General features: G+C 39.9%; 1 long non-coding RNA gene across 1 annotated transcript; it reads right to left on the reverse strand.

Annotated features, from left to right (window-relative positions):
* Nucleotides 1-3,716: 3,716 nt before the first annotated feature.
* On the reverse strand, nt 3,717-5,082 carry LOC147499349 (uncharacterized). The gene is made up of 2 exons (XR_015194469.1): nt 4,793-5,082; nt 3,717-4,091 (listed from the first exon to the last, which is right to left on the reverse strand). It is a non-coding gene; the product is annotated as an uncharacterized LOC147499349 (long non-coding RNA).
* Nucleotides 5,083-10,460: the final 5,378 nt, after the last annotated feature.

Here is a 10,460-nt window from a genome sequence, read left to right on the forward strand (position 1 = left end):
TCTCTCTTCAAGATGTGTTACTATTACCGCCTTAGAATTGAAACTCCTTTGTGTTGCCGTTGCTATTGAGCAAAAATAGAGAAAAGACCCATATATATCAACCATATCTTTCGAAGAGACGTTTCTCAACAGAGGTGATTTCGAGCTTTAGTTGATAATTTGTTCATTTTTTGCTAGTGAGTTCATTTCTTTTCTAAACTTGCCATTATTTTATTTCACCCTAGATCTATTTATGGAGCAACCACATCAAAATGGTGACAGTCCAAAAATTTCTTATGATGTTGTTGAGGACTATTGTAATAGTTCTAATGAGGAAGACATGCTCGAATTTGTTACTAAGAATCAGGAAGACCATGGTCTATTTGAAAGACATGAGCATCTTGAATGGGAAAATACTGTCAGAGCCAATGCTGATAATGTTGAAAGTGTCGAAAATGGCAGTGGAGGCATTGAAATGGATGAGAACAACGAAGACATGTTAAATAGCATACGACCCTGTGTTGGCATGGAATTTTCGATTATCCAGAAGAAGCCTATGATTTTTATAATTATTTTGCAAGGAGGAAAAGATTCAGTGTTAGAAAATACACTACATGTAAATCTCAGCATAACAATGAAATCATAGCTTGATCATACTATTGTTCCCTCCAAGGTTTTCGCAATGCTACTAGATCAAAACCGATTGAGCAGAGGCAGAGAAAAGGATCTAATACAAGAATTGGGTACAAGACTGTCATGTCGATAAGAAGAAACGAAAAGAAAATTTGGGTTGTCACCCGAGTTATTGAGGAGCATAATCACAACCTTGCAACTCCAAGAAAACGGCACAAGCTTCGGTCTTCGAGAAAGGTACCAAAAGAACAAGAACAAATGCTGGGGAACATGCAATTAGCTGGGGCTAAAGTCAATCTTATGTTGCGTTATATGGGTGTTGAAGCTAAAGGAATTCATAATATTGGCTACACTGAAAGAGATTCTAGAAACGTTCTCGGTAAGGTTCGAAGACATGAGCTTTGACTTGGAGATGCGGAAGTTGTCCTTGAATTTTTTTAGCGTCAACAAATGGAAAACACATCATTTTTCTACTCAATCCAAATGGATCCAAATGGCTAAACCAAGATTTTCTTTTGGGCTGATGCACGGTCAAGGATGGATTATCACTATTTTGGAGATGTTGTTTGCTTTTATCCTACTTATGGGACAAACCGGTATGGTATGTCTTTCATCCCAATTGTAGGTGTCAACCATCATTACCAAACAACAATCTTCGATGGTGCATTGCTTTATAATGAATGTATGGAGTCTTTTGCATGGGTCATCAAAGCATGGATGAGGGCAATGAACGCTAAGCAACCAAAAGTGATTCTAACGGATCAAGAATCTACAATTGGGGGAGCTATTGAGATGCGCCATCATTTTTGTCTGTGGCATATTACAAAAAATGCAATCGGGAATATACATCACGTGATTAACTCAAATTTAGGTTTTAGGGGTGATTTTGTTAAATGTTTGTATGGGCATGAGATTGTCAAAACATTTGATCTTGGTTGGAACGGGATGATTGGAAGGTACCAGCTAGGAGAAAATAAGAGGTTAGCAAACTTATTTGAAAAGCGAAAGAAATGGGCTTCAATTTATACGCATGATATATTTTGTGCATCTATGTTCATGACCCAACGGAGTGAGAGTATTAATGCGTACTTTGATGGATACTTGAATAAATCTTTGGCTTTGACAATATTTATGAAACAGTTTGAAATGGTTATAGTATGCAAGCGAGATGATGAAAATGATGAAGACTATGAATGCAATTATACCAATCGTGCTTTGAGATTTTCTATGGTAATTGAGAAGGAAGCTACTGAAGTTTACATACACGAAAGTAATTTTTACAAGGTTTCAGCAACAACTCCAAAAAGGTTTTTCTTATCGCCAAAGAAAGATTGAGGAAACCGGTACAAAGTCCATGTTTCATGTGTGGAGGGATGGTCATGATCATACATTTCGAACGATGACATATATTTGATTTTTGTGATAATACTGTCACATGTAGTTTTTTGCTATTTGAATTTGCTGGATACTTGTGCAGGCACATTATGAAGATATTTGTAGTTATGGACGTTTTGAACCTTCCAGAAAAATATGTGCTTAAAAGATGGACAAAGGATGTGAAGTCTAGATCAGTGACAACCAAAGATGGAGAAGAAATGGTAGGTGATTGTCATGTGTCTATTACAGTAAAGTTTAGCCAACGCTGTCGTAAAGCCGTTAATATAGCAACTAAAGGTGCTTCATCAGTCAAAGTATTCAAGGTTGCAATGAAGGGTTTCTATAATCTTTTAAAGGAATTTGAAGTGACATTTAAAAATGTGGAAATCAGCCCCACGAAGCAAATTGAAGTGCACCAAGTGAAAAGTTGAGCCAAACGAAATCTGGAATATGTATGCGCAAAGCGAAACCATTAAAAGATCCACCCATTGTGAAGCATGCATAAGGGGTGACCAGGAAGGCAATAATTATGGACCGACAATAATGGCAAGAAACAAACAAAGAACCAATCCCGGTCAAGCTAAAGATGTTAAGAAACTTGCCAAGTTTGAGTTATAGATTATGGTCATTATTTGCTTGTGTTTGTTAACTTGTAATTGCAGTTTGTAGTGATATGCATTCTTAGTTTTGCAATCAACAGTCTTCAAGTTTAGGAGCTAATGACTTGTCTCATGGTAGCATGAACATTAACCTTAATGATCCTAGTGAGGTGATAATCTTTCTGCCTTGTTACAATTATTTATACATGTTTGAATGTTTGCAAAAAAAAATTCTTTGAGTACTCAGCTCATTTTATTCTTAGATTACTCTTGATTTTATTCTTATATTGATACTTTCATGAAATTTTATAGGTTTTGCGGGTGGTGAGTTAGAATGGATAGAAATTTGGCTCAACATTTTGTCTCTGTGAAACAGGGAGATGACTAATGATAATAGATATTCTTTATGACTTTCTACTTATTATATGTAATAGAGAATGGAAACTCACTACTTTGATTGTGACCTTTTTTTTCTGTACTAAACTCACTATTTTGAACAAATATAGAAAGATGAGTTTGTGAAGTATATTTTTATGGCTGCAAGTACTTCTCTCCCTTGTTATGTTTTTTTTTCTTTGTTAATTTCCCTTGTTATGTATGTTGGTATATATTATTGCCTTTGTTATAGAGGAGCAGACGAGAAACTTATTCATGGTCTGCGTCCTTGGATTGTAATGCATCATTTTTTTTTTCATTTGATATCACATCCTACTTGTTAAGCTTCTTTTTTAGTTCATTTGTAGAGACAAGGTGATGTGGTTCTGCTATCCTATTTTCACGGTGCGGCAGCTACTGAGTTTCATTGTATAATTTGTATTGAGAAGATTTTGGTAGTGCAAAAACTGTGCTTTTGAATCAGTTTGGCTTAAAGCACAAATTTTTCATACCTTTTCAAGGGAAACCAATAGAGTTTTCATCTCTGACATTCTTAATTAAACAATTTGAGCTTTGGATACAAATCAAATAACTCGAGAATAAAGCTCCTACTAATAATTAGATACATAGTTAACTAAAATGCACAAGAAAAATATAGTAAGAAATATCTAATAAATCATTCGACACTGAAATTTCAATTACGACAATGTAAATGTACAGTTCATCAAATAAAAATTACATTGATCACTGATGAGCAACAATAAAATATTCAATTACGACAATGTAAATGTACACATTCCTCACATAAAAAATTACATTGATCAATGATGATGCTACAAAAAACTATATGCCTAAGAAATCTTCTTTAAAAGCAGATACATTAAACAAACTTCATAAGTAGGCTGCCGAAGAGATTTCTCGGAAGTCCACCTAATCTTGAGCTTGCTACCATTGTTGTCCAGATAAAACCTCATGACAACAATTAGAGGTCGGGATTGTAATCACTAATTTGGAGTTCTAATTCTTCTTAAGCAATCAGAAGACATAAACCACCAAAACTACCTTGTAAGCTATCCTTGTTAAGATTACAAAATCCGGTAGACATTCAGCTACAATTTTGCATCAAAACTACACATTTGAACAAAGTTAACTTTAGATATAGAGACACGTACCAATTGCATACATTATAAACACATGGATAATGACTTAAAGGACTTTGAAAATGGCCAAGAATGAAGGATGTATGTAAAGACGTGGTAGGCACATTAAGTGAAGTGAATGGGGCAAACAAAGAGCAAGACGACCACATAAATTCGCAAGTGTCCTTCAAAAGCATCACCATATTTAGGATTGGAAGGAGTCTTGTTCATCCATCCAACTCTCTCAAAAGCAATGGCAACATAAGAAAACTTGTTAAAAATATATAAAATGATTCATTGTATCTTAGGATATAAAAAACAATGCTAGATGACATGCCTCATCATCCAAGAGACTTAATGTATAATCACCACATGTCTTCAATCAAATTCATTGATAAAAAAAAAACTCAAAAACATAACCTTGTTATATTAACTTAATCTAACAATTTTCTCAAAAGAGGCTTCTAAAAAACCTACTAAAGAACAAGCACCATTCTTCAAACACGAACCCTGCCAACATCAAAGAGTTACTTATCTCATTTAAAGCATGCTTATCAATCAAAAAATAAATAAACACCAAACTGAGAATATAAGAATAATCACACAACTAAGAATAGATAAGCTTCATTCTACAAACCCAAGTCACATAATAACGAATCAGTTCAACAAATGTTAAAATCAAACACCTACCTCAAAGATGAATCAATAAAGAAAAACACAATGGAACAGCAACACAAAGGACATTCGAAGGTGGTAACAGTAATAAAATTAGAAGAGAGATTAGGGGGCCGAGAAAAAAAGCGAGAAAAGCGCTCCATTGAGAGAGAGAGAGAAAGGGATAGATTTCATTGTTGGCTGTCATCTCAGACTCCAACCCTTCTTAGTTATTGCGGTCTTTCCCCACCCTTTTTGGTTTAGTTTTTACTGTTTTTTAGTTTCTCGATTATTTTTCTTTTAGTTTTGCTTTCATTTTTAATTTGGAAAAGAGAAAGTAGTTACGAAAGCAGTTCACGTGACCTATTTTGGCCAAATTAAAGCACGTGATGGGTACAACATCGCTGGAACATCTAACGGCTGAGATGCACAGAGTACTATAATACTAATAGATCGATCTTTTAGTATCAAGACTGAATAATAAAAAAGCAAGTAATTAGCCTACTCGAAATTGGGGGCCTGAAAACCCGGCAATCATATCATAGTATATATCACAGTACAAAATGCCATGATATATCGCAATAAATATTAGTTTTACAGCTAATCATGATATCACTGATATATGCCATGGTATATGAAACTCAATTTATCGAGAAGAAATCACAGTAAAATGCGATATTTCAACATATTATCAAACTTACCACGATACTTTGGTTTCTACTGGATCAATTCATCAATTGTCTGTTTGGATTCAACAATGATAGAGAAGAAGAAAAGTTAGATGGAGAGACTGACAGATAGAAAGTTATATTTGTCGCATCCCTTTCCGCGACCATTCCTTTTACTAGTATTTGTGCTCTATTTTTGATCGGCTACACCAACAATTTAGGTTGCCTACGTACCCATTCGAGATCAAGTCCGATAATTCACCCCTTTCTCCTCTCCCCTCCCCTCCTCTCCTATCAGCCGCCTCTTCCCTTAGTCTCTCCTCACTTCTCTTTTATATCCCCCCTCTTCAATCCTTGCCCTACATCTCTCTTTTAGGTTTACTTCATGGGCCATAGTATCTCTTGGGCCTATCTTCTTGGCCCAATACATACTATGGCCTTGGGCTTATCTCTTGGCCCAATACATACATAATCTATCTAAGAATACGGTTACTACAAATGCCCCCTCTCGGGTGCGCGAACTCCGAAGAATCCGCGGATCCGAGAAGTCCTCGACCTTCCTTACTTGCCAAATCCTCAGTCTATCAAATGTCTGTATCTCGAATTCCACGGACTCTGATCTTATTCAACTTGTCCTCGGCACTTTGCATCTCATATTCAAATTCTACGGACCCAATGCTCCTTCCACATAGTTAATTTGCCACCATATTATTCTCGAGTGTGCTCATCTCCTTCATGATTCGGAATCTGCTTTCTATGGCTGCCCCTTGTACTTTTGTGGACAAATCTTGATCGACGTATTCTTATTCGTCTCAATCCTTTTGCTCACATATCCGCAAATGGTTTCTTCCCTTCCATTCTCATTTGTAAAACCCAACATCATATCCGCGAAGGGTCTCATCCCCTTCTCACTCTTCAAACTCGATCCTCATGCCCGCGAAGTGTCTCAATCCTGCTATCAACTCTCCTTCATAGAACTCACTACCATTCCCGTGATGTTTCTCAACCCAACTAGTAGCTCTCATTCATAGGACTCACTACCATGTTCGCGATGTGTCTCAACCCAGCCACCATCTCTCTTTCATAGAACTCACTACCATGTCCGCGGAGTGTCTCATCCCCTTTCGCTTCTCTTTCATAGAACTCATAATTGTATCCGCGAAGGGTCTTATCCCATCCGCTTATTTGGAAAGCGCGAAGCATATCCAGGGATAGCTCAGCTTGCCCCCATGTCTGCGGAGTGTCTCGCCCCAGCCACCATCTTGTCCCATTCGTTTCTCTTTCGTAGAACTCAGAATTGTATCCATGAAAGGTCTCATCCCCTCCGCTCACTCGGAAAGCGCAAAGCATATCCAGGGACAGCTCAACTTGCCCCCATGTTCGCGGAGTGTCTAACCTCAGCCACCATCTATTTTTCATAGAACTCACTTCCATCTCTGCGAAGGGTCTCATCCCTTTCATTCTTACTCTTTTTACTCTGCACCATGCCAGCAAAGTGTCTCAACCCATCGGCTCTCGTTCACAAAACTCATTAGCGTATCCGTGAAGGGTCTCATCCCCTTTGCTTCCACTCTTCCAACTCAATATCTTGTCCGTGAAGGGTCTCATCCCCTTCGCACTTACTCTTAGAACTCAACATCATGTCCACGAAATGTCTCAACCCCCTCGCTTTTATTGGTAAGACTCACCATCATATCCTCCAAAGATCTCATCCCATCTGTTCCTCTTTCACAGACCTTATCCTTGTATCTGCGAAGGGTCCCATCCCTTCCGTTCTCATTTGTATAACTCAACTGTATGTTCGTGAAGGGTCTCAACCCCTTCTCTTCGGCGCTCTATAAAACTCCACATCATGTCCGCGATGGGTCTCATCCCACCCGCTCTTTGGCTTAGAGGCAACTCATTTTGCCCTAAGCTTGATTCAAACACTGTGGTCCACGAAGGGCTCATCCCCCACTTTTCTCGCTCGAGAGGCAACTCATTTTGCCTCGAGCTTGATTCGGACAAGGCGGTCCACAAAGGGCTCATCCCTCCGCTCTCTAGCTTAGGAGCAACTCAACTCTAACTCTACCCACACAAGAGTAGACCAAGCATCTTCTACTAAACATGTGTAGACAAATTCTCAAGCATTAAGAGATAATAGTATACATTTATGTAACTCAGTGTAAAGATATCATGCCATTAATGTGAACTATAAGTCACAACTACATAGAGGTAGACTTCAAGGTTCCCCGTATAGCTAGTACGAGGCTCGACCCCGGTCTTACTCAATGCTATATCACGTAGTAAACCTTTAATGTAGAAAGTAAGCTCTTTGATGACAATATAATGTATGTAAACTATAGTAAATGAAGTGAGATGGATCCATCTCTCAATACCAGTTCAATCTCAACTCTGTTCAGACATGAGGGCGCGCAGAGGGCTCATCCCCCTCGCACTCATTTGGATAACCCCACGGCATATCTGCGAAGGGTCTTCTTGAATATATCTATCCGCTCTCTTTCGGAATGCACATCCAGCTCAGCCTGCACCATGTTTGATTCGGACATGAGGTCCGCGGAGGGCTCATCCCCCCCCCGCACTCATTCGGATAGTCCCACAGCATATCCGCGAAGGTTCTTCTCGAACCCCTCCGCTCTCCTTCGTAAGCACATCCGGGAACAGCTCAGCCTGCCCCTTGTTTGATTCGGACATGAGGGTCCGCGGTGGGCTCATCCGCCCGCGACTCATTCGGATAGCCCCACGACATATCCGCGAAGGCGGTCTTCGAACCCTCCGTTTCTCCTTCGAAATTCATATTCGGGAACAGCTCAGCCTGCCCCCATGTTTGATTCGGACACGATGGTCCGGAGGCTCATCCCCGCACTCTCATTCGGATAGCCCCACGACATATCCGCGAAGGGTCTTCTCGAACCCCTCCGCTCTCCTTTGGAAAGTGTAATAAAATATCCAATCGCATTTGTTGTAGCTTTGATGTGGTACTGCAGGTCTTTCTCTTTCTCTGTAACCCTGAGGTGTACGACCATGTTTCTCATTCATGGTCCACGACCTCCTAAAGCGCATAGGTTCACCAAATACCGCGAGGTCTGGGGGCAATCCCAATATATCCCCACATACATCTCTGCCAAGGACGGGGACAAGGCTTGCTTGCCCCCAGTGTAACTCTGGTTGACAGACGAGTCATTACTCGTCCATCTATTATGTACATGACGGTAAAAGAAACGAATTACCGGCCGTGTTATATGTCTCTCCACCTTTTTTGTAATCATCTTACCATCCGTATTTGGACGCTCCAAGCCGTTGATCTCAGTCCCAACCTCCGTGAACTTCATGATTTTAAGCAGTAAAAGCATTGGAGAACTCTTCTGAGAAGTATGTCCAACTTATGCATTTTCTATGACCCACCCATCCACCATGCTCCAGAGACAATAAACTTAATCAAATGGCAAGATTTGGCTCTTGTATACTAAAACATCTTCATTGGAAATAAATTTGTTGGTGTTTAAAGAAAATGGATAACAAAAGACTTATCTGTCTGTAGCTCTTCATGCGCATTTCGTTAAACACTCTGTGTGCACTGACTTTCGTTGTGAAGCAAGCTTGGATCTCTCTATCTTATACCTATCCGCATCGCGGTATGACCTCAGTGTTAAGGACGTTACTATTTCGATTCCGTCATTTCCATTTCTCCGTCGTCGACGACCTTCAGTGTTCGCTGCCCCTTCGATCTTTGCTCCATTTCGCTACCCTTTGTCAAACACCTCCTGTTCCTATCCTAATAATAGTAGAAAAACATCTTTGAATATTTTATCTTGCTGAATAGAAGTGACACCTCCATCTTCACCAGTCGACCACTAGCTACACAAAGCCAACTCTCTACTCACTCACTTGCTTCACCTCAAGCACACGCAATACATCACTTTTACCGCACACTTTGAAGATGTAGAAGCCAGCACACTTCACCATTCTAGCGCTTCTACACACGAGCACTAACACCGCTCAACATGACTTCAACAGACGACAGTACCACCACACTTCTAAGTGCCAACATCGTCTACAGACAATAAAGATAGCACCACCTCCATCAGTCACCATATACACCAAACCAACAGTTAACACACCCTTTCTTCCTCCACCACCGATAGACGACATCCCCTATCGACCACCACCATAACAATGGATCGCACCCAAATTCACAAAGAACCGGTCAAGGACACCACCCTTCTTCAGTCAGCACTACCCGTCAGTCACACCACTCATATCCACCATTGAAACTAACCTGAGTATTCACAAGTAGTACAGGCACAACAATAATTAATCTCGTCTTCATCAATCACCCAAAACCACTGCCGTGAACTGAACTTGTAAGCACCGCAACTCATCCAACAATCCTCCCGCAGCACATCTCTACAAACACCTTCAGACCATTTTCTTCGCTTCCCTCTTTTCTATGTCTCCGCCACCTCAAGACTAGTTCTGAGTCGTCGTCTCATGAGATTGATTCCAAACAGCTGATGACCATCTCTTATTGGTTGATTTCCTCAAAACCCAAGGTCTCTTAAGCAAATAGTCGAACACTTGAATACTTCGTGTACACATTTCAGATGTTTATCTAGCTAAAATCATTATACTCTTTTCTACTACTCGGTTGTTTGACATCTTCAGGTTCTGTCACGAAGCGAGCTTGGGATTTATGGGTCGAAATGGCAATGGAAGGTCAGTTGATGGGAGTCGCGGATGGAGCTCTTGACAATAGCTTTTATTCCCGACCCCTAGATGATCTCTCTCTCTCTCTTTTACCCAATTCATCAAACACCTACAATGCTTCTGTCTGTTACTCACGTTAAAAATATTTTTGCTGCAAAACAGTACCAACAAACCCAACTCTTCCACTAAGAACCGCGGATGGAGCTCTTGACAATAGCTTTCATTCCTGACCCCTAGATGATCTCTCTCTCTTTTAAGCTTCAGCTCTTGGAAGCTTCTAGAAATAAAAGTATAATACCACTTGCTCCCTATCCCTATGGCTTGTAAAT

The sequence above is a fragment of the Coptis chinensis genome, chromosome 5 (genome assembly GCF_015680905.1).
Source record: "Coptis chinensis isolate HL-2020 chromosome 5, ASM1568090v1, whole genome shotgun sequence".
NCBI lineage: Eukaryota > Viridiplantae > Streptophyta > Magnoliopsida > Ranunculales > Ranunculaceae > Coptis > Coptis chinensis.